This window comes from Leucopleurus acutus (genome assembly GCF_964270905.1).
Source record: "Leucopleurus acutus genome assembly, chromosome: 3".
NCBI lineage: Eukaryota > Metazoa > Chordata > Mammalia > Artiodactyla > Delphinidae > Leucopleurus > Leucopleurus acutus.
In genome coordinates, this window is record NC_139145.1 from 142,170,113 (window position 1) to 142,182,627 (window position 12,515).

Genomic DNA, 12,515 nt, shown 5'->3' on the forward strand with positions numbered 1-12,515 from the left:
CTTCTATTTGCATATGATTTAAGTAAGCTTCCCATTATATCTAACAAGAGTTTCTGAGTCTCAATCCCCAGCCTTGGTACGTGAAATCCAATTGACTCATGCCCAATCATAGCCCATCAGCCATGTCTAAGAGGCAGAATTATGAGACCTGCAGCCAACTCAGCAGGCCCCAGAAAATTTGATATTCTGAGATAAGAATGGACAGATTTTCTCCAAGTAAGCATAGGAGAAGGAGAAAATAGTGGCAGAGAGAATGACCTGCACTTTTTGAAGTTACAATATTTTAATAAATATTAAATAAATACTTCTAAAAAGCTATATAATTTGCATATATATTTTGGTTTTTTCCTCTATCCTCTGCATAATAGATTGCAAATTTCATGAAGGCAGGATATTTTTTTCTGATTTGTTCACTGTTCAAGTGCCTAGAATAATGCCTTGCAGTAAATTTTTGCTGAATGAGTGAATAAAAGGCTTTAGATAATAATAATGGTGGTAATTATAGTGTATATGACTTAAAGACAAGAGAAAAAGTGAATGCATATGCAAGGGGGATTATGATTTCTCTGATTACAGGCTTCTTATAATCTTCCATACTCCTCATATTCCTTTTTTTCTAACCAACTATCATTTTCTTTCAACTAAAGTTCTTGAAAGAATTAACCAAACTTATTTATCTTTTTAAATCTCAACATAATGTCTGGTGTATAACAGATGCCCAGTATTTATGGATTGACTGGAATAAGCGAATAGATAATATTACTCTTATGGCACTTTGAAAAGTATCTTGCAAGACATAAAATGCTACTCAAATATTAGATTGTTATTTTCATCATAGTGGAGCTTTAGGAAAATGCTGTAGGTTGAATGTTTGGGTCCCCACAACATTCATATGTTAAAACCTAATCCCCAATGTGATGGTATTTGTAGGTGGAGCCTTTGGGAGGGGATTAGGTCATAAGAATAGAGCCCTCACGAATGGGATTAGTGCCTTTATGAGAGATCTCAGAGAGCTCTCTTGCCCTTTCTACTATGTGAGGTTATAGAGAGAAGACGGCGACCTATGAACCAGGAAGTGGGCTCTCATCAGACCATCAGTCTGCCAGCACCTTGATTTTGGACTTCCCTCCAGGATTGTGAGGAATAAGTTTCGGTTGTTGATAAGTCACCCAGCCCATGTATTTTTTTGTTTCAGCAGCCCAAACCGAATAAGACAGAAAATTATCTTGGTAACAGTGGTGAAGATGCATGGGGCAACTAGAGGTCAAGAAGAAAACTAGGAAGCTGACCCAAAAGCTTAGGCAAGACCTGCTTGATCTCAATCAGCTTTTTTTGTTGCCCTTTTCCAGAAGGCCCTGCATTGAAATCTAATCCAGGTTTCTCTATAATCCTAGAAGGGGCAAAAGCTTGCAGAGGTTTGAGTTGTTTTATCTTAAAATACATATCTATTACATAGATATCTATATGTTAAACCACTTTTTTAAAAATTCTTTTTCATATTCTTTTCCATTATGGTTTATTACAGGATATAGAATATAGCTCCCTGGGCTATGCAAGAGGACCTTGTTTTTTATCTATTCTACACATTAAAGTTTGTATCTACTAATCCCAGACTCCCAATCCAACCCCCCCCCCACCCCTTGGCAACAACAAGTCTGTTACCCAGTTTTAGATTAGGAGACTAACTAACATTTTTCTTTTTTTACATTCCAAAGAATCACCAAAAGTTTTATTCAATTTAATATCATCATTATGCATCACTCAATAATTCAGCATGTAAATAAAAACAATTCTTGGAGCACTTTGCTGCAGGAAAGATTGTTGCCTCTTAGGCCAAAAGAGTGAGAACATACATGGTGAATTTTAGTTAAGGGCATGTATCTAAAGGCATAATGTAAAATTCAACAATTTTCTTGCAAACTCATTGTGTATAGACAACTTAACTCAATTAACAATTAACTTCTATGTTAATCAATTACAAAGATGAATATTATTCAGGTCCCATCATTAAGGAGCTTTGAATATATTGTATGGAGTAAGAGAGACTAGGAGATAACATACAAATAATCATAAAACCTGGCAATATCTGATGAGTTTCATATAAGAGGTTACAAAAAAGGATGAAGGAATCATACAGCATCTGATCTTAAGGGCAAAAATGTCTATAAAATGTAGAAACGTTTAAGAAGGAAACATATTTGGAATGGCCTTAGAAGAACAGATGCACAATACACTAATATTTCAGAATTTGGAATTGAGGAAAAAAAGTTTCAAGAAAGAAATACAATGGTAGGAGAAACTGTACCCCATTTTGAAGGAAGAGCAAGTTATCCAATATAGCTGGATGATGGAGAATACGAATGAAAGGATAGAAAATAAGTCTACAGAGGTAATGTAGGATCAAATTGCTCAGGGTTTTAAAAATTAGGTATTAGAACAGTCTTTTGAAAAGAGCAACATTGAGGTTTTGAGTCGTGTTGTGACACTGGGAGGTGAGCTATAGAATGACTAACCTGGCAGAGAGTAGTTCAGAAGGAAATAGAGGAAGAGTCCTAAGGTTCAGAGACCAATTAAGCCACTGATGCGATCTTCAAGGTATGAGTTCATTGTTGCTCGAGGTGGAGCTGTAGCTGTAGACATGGTGAAGAGGTGGAAAAGATGGGAAATGCATAGACAAGAGACACTTCAGAGGTAAGAGTTACAGAAGTTAGCATCTAGTAGAATAGACGAAGCGGGGGAGAGAGAATGTCAATGTCACCATTGTGATAGGATGTTCTATTTGGATACTATTAGTGAAGGAATATTAGAATACAGAGATTGGTGGACAAGAACCAATCAACACAAAGGTGATAGGTAATGACATGGAAGCAGATAAAATGCCTTATGAAAGAAAAGAGGCTGAGGATATAGTTCCAGGTGGGAGTAGAAAGAGAATCATAAAGAGAGGAAAGAGAGAAATTTCCTGAGAAAAAGATGTATTGTACCATGTCCAGGAGCCAATAGAGGATTCAGAAGTGGTCATTCAGTTTGGCAATTAGGGGGTTACTGATGGTCATTGAGAGAATAGTTCTTTAGGCTGGTTGTATTTATAACCCAGATTGCAAGTAGTGAAATTAATAAGGAGTAGATGGTAAGAAATTAGATGCAGCTAATTTAGACTATTCTAATAATTTTAGTAGCAAAGGAAAAGAGAAAAAGATTGTGGCAGCCTGAGGTCCAAAGCAAACTTCTATTTTCTCCACTTGAGACTTTTGACCTATGATTCTCCTAGTGAAATAATTTAATTTGCAATTTCACTTTATCGATGCACACATTGACTGACAAAGTACACCCTAAAGGACTTGTGAAATAGATGGGATCATTGGTCTTGGCTCTAATGAGAAATTATAGAATTTTTGCTATAATGAAAAGTTGGCATGTGACTATTTAGCATATGTAAAAGCCGTCAGAGAATCAGCAGCTTCCACTGATCGTAATCTTACGTTTGGGGTTATTTTCGTCGCTGAAAATACCATTTGGATGTGAATCTGTCATCATTAGGACAGGCATAAATATTTTTAACAGAATACATATTCTCCTTCTGGAAAAATGATAATTGCTCCATTTTAACTTTCCACGTCCTGGCTCCTTCTCCTGCGGGTCCTTCCCACACTCTTCTCTTCCTTTACAATTAAAGCCTTTTCTACCGATCAGCCTACCTTTAAGCTCACTAGCAAATTTCTACATTATGAAAATACGGAGCATCTTGTACGAAAAGGTATTCCATGTCACCAGCCAACATTTTAGAAAGTCTGCCATTGCTTAAACAGCTCTGGAAAACTTCATAGTATGCTTTGTTTCCCAGCAGCATGCATCCAAATATTGTTTAGAGAGCACTCATATTCTCACCCGAGGCAGACCTGAACACAACTGGACAAGAGCATTTAGTTCCTAGCTCTGGAACAGTCATCCATTTATCAGACCCAAGTAAGACTACTTCTGCTTCCCAAAGCCAACTGGATATTGTGGTTGTATTGATCAGACCAGAAATCTCTCCCTTTTGGGCTGTAGGGTTCACTTTTTCTGTAAAGGGCCAGATAGTAAATATGTTTGGCTTTGCATGCTACATAGTCTCTGTTGGAACTACTCAACCCTTCTGTTGAAGTGCAAAAGCAGCCATAGACAATGACTAATTCTGTGACTTTATTCCAATAAAACTTTATTTACAAAACAGGCATCAGGCTAGATTAGCCTCACTGACTGTAGTTTGCCAATCCCTACTCTAGAAAAGGATCCTGAGTGGGATGTGTCATTTAACCATTCATGGGGACCCAAGATGGAGAATCCAAATACATCATTTGGATGTATTTGGATGCTAGATTCTCCTTTGATGCCAGGTCAGTTCTGGGTCACAGACATTTGCACTCCCTCTCAAGAATTCCTCTATACGGCCTTCAGCTGTTCCACCTGTGTTTTTCCTGTACCATGACACACACCTTTTCACTTCTCTGTCTTTCTCATAGCCCATGTTAATTAACAACCCTATTTAGCCTCATCCTATTGGCTCCTGACTCTTGCCTCTCCAGGGTCTGACTTTTAGCATTTTCCCTTAACTCCAAACACCCTGACCTGAGGGAAAATGTATTTAAATTTTAAAGAACCAACTAGAAGAAGTACACACATTTAAAGGATATATTTTCTTGCTCAGTCCTAAAATATTTTTTCTCATCTTTATTGTCTCAGATACTCATGGGTGAAATTGCTGCACCAGCCCCAAGTGTCTTCAGCACAGGTCTGCAGCATACCACTCTTCCTTCCTCGCTTAAATTTTCAGTCTTTAAAGTCTCAGTACAGTATAGGAGAAAGAAAACAGACCTGTATTCTCGGTCTGACTTGCTTTGGTCTTGGGTAAGTTACTACCATGCATGTTAAAGCATGTTATCTTGGAGTACTGGCTCCTTGCTGTGCTTCTACGAATCTTTATACCCACCGAAATAATCACTCTCCGCCACTTGGTGAAAGTTTAATTTTTCTGAAGAATATTTGTTTTAGCCATTTTTCATATTAAGGATATAATTAGTATTTTTAAAGAAATTTTCTACTATTTTGAGAAAAAGTTTGAAAAACATTTAATTTACAAATAAAGAAACAGTTACAATGAAGTAAAGTGACTTGTTGAAAGTCACCTAGCTGGTTATTGCAGAATCAAGAGTAAAATATGTCTCCACATTCTCAATCCCTAGTTTTCTTTTTTCCTTTTTTTCTATTGCACTATTTTGTCTCACTTCACCTTAGCATAATTACCCATATTAGGAACTCTCAAGCTATACTGTGAACCTTTCATAGAATCATAATTGTCATTAGATGTAAAGAGCACATTTGACCATTGCTATTTTAAGTCTTTCCAGATTAAATATTTTATTTGGTTTTGCTGGGATACAGAAATAATTTTTTCTGTAATAAAGTTGTATCTAGTAATCTTATTAAATTCATTTGTTAATTCTAATATGTATCTGTAACTCTTTTTAGATTTTCTATGTACATAATCATTCTGTCTGTAAGTAATACCATTTTCTTTACTTTCTTTTCAGTATAATACCTTTTTTTCCTTTCCTTCTTGCACTGGATAAGATCTCCAGTACAGTATTGAATAAAAGTGGTGATAGGGGCTTCCCTGGTGGGGCAGTGGTTGAGAGTCCGCCAGCCGATGCGGGGGACACGAGTTCGTGCCCCGGTCCAGGAAGATCCCACATGCCGCGGAGCGGCTGGGCCCGTGAGCCATGGCCGCTGAGCCTGCGCGTCCGGAGCCTGTGCTCCAAAGTAGTGATAACGGGCATCTCTGTTCTGCCCTTAGGAAGAAAAGGTTCAATATTTTTCCACTAACTATGATATTAACTACAAGTGTTTTGGGTTTTGTTTCATTTACTTTATTCTACCTCATACCATTTATAAAATTACAGTGTAACTATAGAGAACTAAAGAGGATTTCTGAAACATAAAACTATAGGATTAACTGAAGAAAATTTAGAACTATATCTGTGACTTTAGATTTCTTAAACAAAATGATTTCTTAAGCGAAAGAAAAACTATCCAAAGCAAAAATTATTAGGGAAAAATAGACAAATTAAATTACATTAAAGTTAAGATTCTCTCATCAATCAAAGATACCATAGATAAAACTAACACATAGGTGACAGACTGAGAGAAGAGAGAACTGTAAAATCCAAATCTTACAAGACACTAATATCTAGAATGTATGGGGCACACCTGAAAATCAGGCAACAAAAGTATAAAGGAGCACAATAGGAAAATAATCAGAGAATATGAATTGTTAATTCACAGATAGCCAGAATGTCTAGTGAGCATGGTTTACTGAAGTTCACTACTGATCAGAGACATGCTACTTAAACCATCCTGAGATACCACTTTACGTGCATCAGAGGTAATATCAGTAGGTTGGCTAACAAAACATGCTAGTAAGAAGTCCACATAGGCTGCTGATAAGTGTGTAAACGTGTATAGTTTTTCTGAAGAGCAACCTGGAAGTCTTTAGGAATTTTCTCACAGGTTCACAAGGAAAGAGCAAATTGTGTTTATAACTGCAGAGAGTTGAAGCCAACAAAAATACCTGCTAAAAGAGTGGATACATAAAACGTAGTTGATACAATGAATGTCTGTGTTCCAGTAGATTTACACTGAATAAGCCTCAGAAGCATAATGTTGAATGAAGGAAGTAAAAAACCAAATAAAACTTTTAGCAAAATACCATTTGTGTAAATTACAAAAATACACATGGAAAATAATCTTTGTATTTTTACGATATAAACACTTATATCTAAATAATCATATGTAATGACAAACATGAAATACACTAACACATAACTAATCCGGGAAAAGAAATTAAACAAGATCATGGGGGAAATTAGTGAAATAAAGTAAAAGATCTGGGCGTCCCTGGTGGCGCGGTGGTTGAGAGTCCACCTGCCGATGCAGGGGACACGGGTTCGTGCCCTGGTCTGGGAGGATCCCACGTGCCGCGGAGCGGCTGGGCCCATGAGCCATGGCTGCTGAGCCTGCGCGTCCGGAGCCTGTGCTCCGCAACGGGAGAGGCCACAACACTGAGAGGCCCGCGTACCGCCAAAGAAAAAAAAAAAGGTAAAAGATCTTGCACAGACCAATGACGATATGGTTCTAGAAACTGTGGAATGTGATAAATTCTGTGCAGTTAAATCTTTCTAAAAATATATGCTGTCAGACTTCCGGGAAGATGGCGGAAGAGTAAGACGCAGATCACCCTCCTCCCCACAGATACACCAGAAATACATCTACACATGGAACAACTCCTACAGAACACCTACTGAATGCTGGCAGAAGACCTCAGACCTCCCAAAAGGCAAGAAACCCCACACGTACCTGGGTAGGGAAAAAGAAAAAAGAATAAACAGAGACAAATGGATAGGGATGGGACCTTCACCAGTGGGAGGAAAGGTTACCACACACTAGGAAGCCCCTTCGCGGGCGGAGACTGCGGATGGCGGAGGGGGAAAGCTTCAGAGCCGTGGAGGAGAGCGTAGCAACAGGGGTGCGGAGGGCAAAGCGGAGAGATTCCCGCACAGAGAATTGGCGCCAACCAGCACTCACCAGCCCGAAAGGCTTGTCTGCTCACCCGCTGGGGTGGGCGGGGCTGGGAACTGAGGCTCGGGCTTCGGTCGGAGCGCCGGGAAAGGACTGGGGTTGGTGGCGTGAACACAGCCTGCAGGGGGTTAGTGCGCCACGGTTAGCCGGGAGGGAGTCCGGGGAAAAGTCTGGACCTGCCGAAGAGGCAAGAGACTTTTTCTTGCCTCTCTGTTTCCTGGTGCGCGAGGAGATGGGATTAAGAGCGCGCTTAAAGGAGCTCCAGAGACGGGTGCGAGCCGCGGCCATCAGCGCGGACCCCAGAGATGGGCATGAGATGCTAAGGCTGCTGCTGCCGCCACCAAGAAGCCTGTGTGTGAGCACAGGTCACTATCCACACCCCCTTCCGGGGAGCCTGTGCAGCCCGCTACTGCCAGGGTTCCGGGATCCAGGGACAACTCTCCCCGGAGAACGCACGGCGCGCCTCAGGCTGGTGCAACGTCACGCTGTCCTCTGCCGCCGCAGGCTCGCCCCGCACTACGTGCTGAGCCAGAGCTCCCGAATCAGCGGCTCCTTTAACCCGCAAAGGAGAGACGCCCTCAGGCGACCTACACACAGAGGCGGGGCCAGATCCAAAGCTGAGCCCCTGGGAGCTGTGAGAACAAAGAAGAGAAAGGGAAATCTCTCCCAGCAGCCTCAGAAGCAGCGGATTAAAGCTCCACAATCAACTTGATGTACCCTGCACCTGTGGAATACATGAATACACAATGAATCATCCCAAATTTAGGAGGTGGACTTTGAGAGCAAGATTTATGATTTTTTCCCCTTTTCCTCTTTTTGTGAGTGTGTATGTGTATGCTTCTGTCTGAGATTTTGTCTGTATAGCTTTGCTTCCACCATTTGTCCTACGGTCCTATCCGTCCATTTTGGGGGGGGGGTTGGGTTTTTTTATTATTTTTATTTCTTCTCTTAATAATTATTTTTTTATTTTAATAACTTTACTATATTTTACCTTACTTTATTTTATTTTACTCTATCTTCTTTCTTTTTTTCCTTCCTTCCCTCCTTCCGTCCTTCCTCCCTCCCTACTAATTCTTTCTTTCTACTTTTTCTCCCTTTATTCTGAGCTGTGTAGATGAAAGGCTCTTGGTGCTACAGCCAGGAGTCAGTACTATGCCTCTGAGGTGGGAGAGCCAACTTAAGGACACTGGTCCACAAGAGACCTCCCAGTTCCACATAATATCAAACGGTGAAAATCTCCCAGAGATCTCCATCTCAACACCAGCACCCAGCTTCACTCAACGACCAGCAAGCTTCAGTGCTGGACATCCTATGCCAAACAACTAGCAAGACAGGAACACAACCCCACCCATTAGCAGAGAGGCTGCCTAAAATCATAATAAGTCCACAGACATCCCAAAACACACCACCAGACATGGACCTGCTCAAGAGAAAGACAAGATCCAGCCTCATCCACCAGAACACAGGCACTAGTCGCCTCCACCAAGGAAGCCTACACAACCCACTGAACCAACCTTAGCCACTGGGGACAGACACCATAAACAACGGGAACAACGAACGTGCAGCCTGCAAAACGGATACCCCGAACACAGTAAGATAAGCAAAATGAGAAGACAGAAAAACACAGAGCAGATGAAGGAGCAAGATAAAAACCCACCAGACCTAACAAATGAAGAGGAAATAAGCAGTCTACATGAAAAAGAATTCAGAATAATGATAGTAAAGATGATCCAAAATCTTGGAAATAGAATAGACAAAATGCAAGAAACGTTTAACAAGGACCTAGAAGAACTAAAGATGAAAAAAACAATGATGAACCACACAATAAATGTAATGAAAAATACTCTAGATGGGATGAATAGCAGAATAACTGAGGCAGAAGAACGGATAAGTGACCTGGAAGATAAAATAGTGGAAATAACTACTGCAGGACAGAATAAAGAAAAAAGAATGAAAAGAACTGAGGACAGTCTCAGAGACCTCTGGGACAACATTAAGTGCACCCACATTTGAATTATAGGGGTTCCAGAAGAAGAAGAGAAAAAGAAAGGGACTGAGAAAATATATGAAGAGATTATAGTTGACAACTTCCCTAATATGGGAAAGGAAATAGTTAATCAAGTCCAGGAGCACAGAGAGTCCCATACAGGATTAATCCAAGGAGAAATATGCCAAGACACATATTAATCAAACTGTCAAAAATTAAATACAAAGAAAACATATTAAAGGCAGCAAGGGAAAAACAACAAATAACACACAAGGGAATCCCCATAAGGTTAACAGCGGATCTTTCAGCAGAAACTCTGCAAGCCAGAAGGGACTGGCAGGACATATTTAAAGTGATGAAGGAGAAAAATCTGCAACCAAGATTACTCTACCCAGCAAGGATCTCATTCAGATTTGATGGAGTAATTAAAACCTTTACAGACAAGCAAAAGCTGAGAGAGTTCAGCACCACCAAACCAGCTTTACAACAACTGCTAAAGGAACTTCTCTAGGCAAGTAACACAAGAGAAGGAAAAGCCCTACAATAACAAACCCAAAACAATTTAGAAAATGGGAATAGGAACATACATATCGATAATTACCTTAAATGTAAATGGACTAAATGCTCCCACCAAAAGACACAGATTGGCTGAATGGATACAGAAACAAGACCCATATATTTGCCATCTACAAGAGACCCACTTCAGACCTAGAGACACATACAGACTGAAAGTAAGGGGATGGAAAAACATATTTCATGCAAATGGAAACCAAAAGAAAGTTGGAGTAGCAATTCTCATATCAGACAAAATAGACTCTAAAATAAAGACTATTAGAAGAGACAAAGAAGGACACTACATAATGATCAAGGGATCGATCCAAGAAGAAGATATAACAATTGTAAATATTTATGCACCCAACATAGGAGCACCTCAATTCATAAGGCAAATACTAACAGCCATAAAAGGGGAAATCAACAGTAACATGTTCATAGTAGGGGAATTTAACACCCCACTTTCACCAATGGACAGATCATCCAAAATGAAAATAAATAAGGAAACACAAACTTTAAATGATACACTAAACAAGATGGATTTAACTGATATTTATAGGACATTCCATCCAAAAACAACAGAATACACATTTTTCTCAAGTGCTCATGTAACATTATCCAGGATAGATCATATCTTGGGTCACAAATCAAGCCTTGGTAAATTTAAGAAAATTGAAATTCTATCAAGTATCTTTTCGGACCACAATGCTATGAGACTAGATATCAATTACAGGAAAAGATCTGTAAAAAATACAAACACATGGAGGCTAAACAATACACTACTTAATAACGAAGTGATCACTGAAGAAATCAAAGAGGAAATCAAAAAATACCTAGAAACAAATGACAATGGAGACACGACGACCCAAAATCTATGGGATGCAGCAAAAGCAGTTCTAAGAGGGAAGTTTATAGCAATACAATCCTACCTTAAGAAACAGGAAACATCTCGAATAAACAACCTAACCTGGCACCTAAAGGAATTAGAGAAAAAAGAACAAAAAAACCCCAAAGTTAGTAGAAGGAAAGAAATCATAAAGATCAGATTAGAAATAAATGAAAAAGAAATGAAGGAAACGATAGCAAAGATCAATAAGATTAAAACCTGGTTCTTTGAGAAGATAATCAAAATTGATAAATTATTAGCCAGACTCATCACGGAAAAAAGGGAGAAGACTCAAATCAATAGAATTAGAAATGAAAGAGAAGTAACAAGTGACACTGCAGAAATAAAAAAGGTCATGAGAGATTACTACAAGCAACTCTATGCCAATAAAATGGACAACCTGGAAGAAATGGACAAATTCTTAGAAACGGACAACCTGCTAAGACTGAATCAGGAGGAAATACAAAATATGAACAGACCAATCACAAGCACTGAAATTGAAACTGTGATTAAAAATCTTCCAACAAACAAAAGCCCAGGACCAGATGGCTTCACAGGTGAATTCTATCAAACATTTAGAGAAGAGCTAACACCTATCCTTCTCAAACTCTTCCAAAATATAGCAGAGAGAGGAACAGTCCTAAACTCATTCTACGAGGCCACTATCACCCTGATACCAAAACCAGACAAGGATGTCACAAAGAAATAAAACTGCAGGCCAATATCACTGATGAACATAGATGCAAAAATCCTCAACAAAATACTAGCAAACAGAATCCAACAGCACATTAAAAGGATCATACACCATGATCAAGTGGAGTTTATTCCAGGAATGCAAGGATTCTTCAATATATGCAAATCAATCAACGTGATATACCATATTAACAAATTGAAGGAGAAAAACCATATGATCATCTCAATAGATGCAGAGAAAGCTTTTGACAAAATTCAACACCCATTTATGATAAAAACCTTGCAGAAAGTAGATATAGAGGGAACTTTCCTCAACATAATAAAGGCCATGTATGACAATCCCACAGGCAACATTGTCCTCAATGGTGAAAAACTGAAACCATTTCCACTAAGATCAGGAACAAGACAAGGTTGCCCACTCTCACCACTCTCATTCAACATAGTTTTGGAAGTTTTAGCCACAGCAATCAGAGAAGAAAAGGAAATAAAAGGAATCCAAATTGGAAAAGAAGAAGTAAAGCTGTCACTGTTTGCAGATGACATGATACTATACATAGAGAATCCTAAAGATTCTACCAGAAAACTACTAGAGCCAATCAATGAATTTGGTAAAGTAGCAGGATACAAAATTAATGCACAGACATCTCTGGCATTCCTATACACTAATGATGAAAAGTCTGAAAGTGAAATCAAGAAAACACTCCCTTTTACCATTGCAACAAAAAGAATAAAATATCTACGAGTAAACCTACCTAAGGAGACAAAAGACCTGTATGGAGAAAA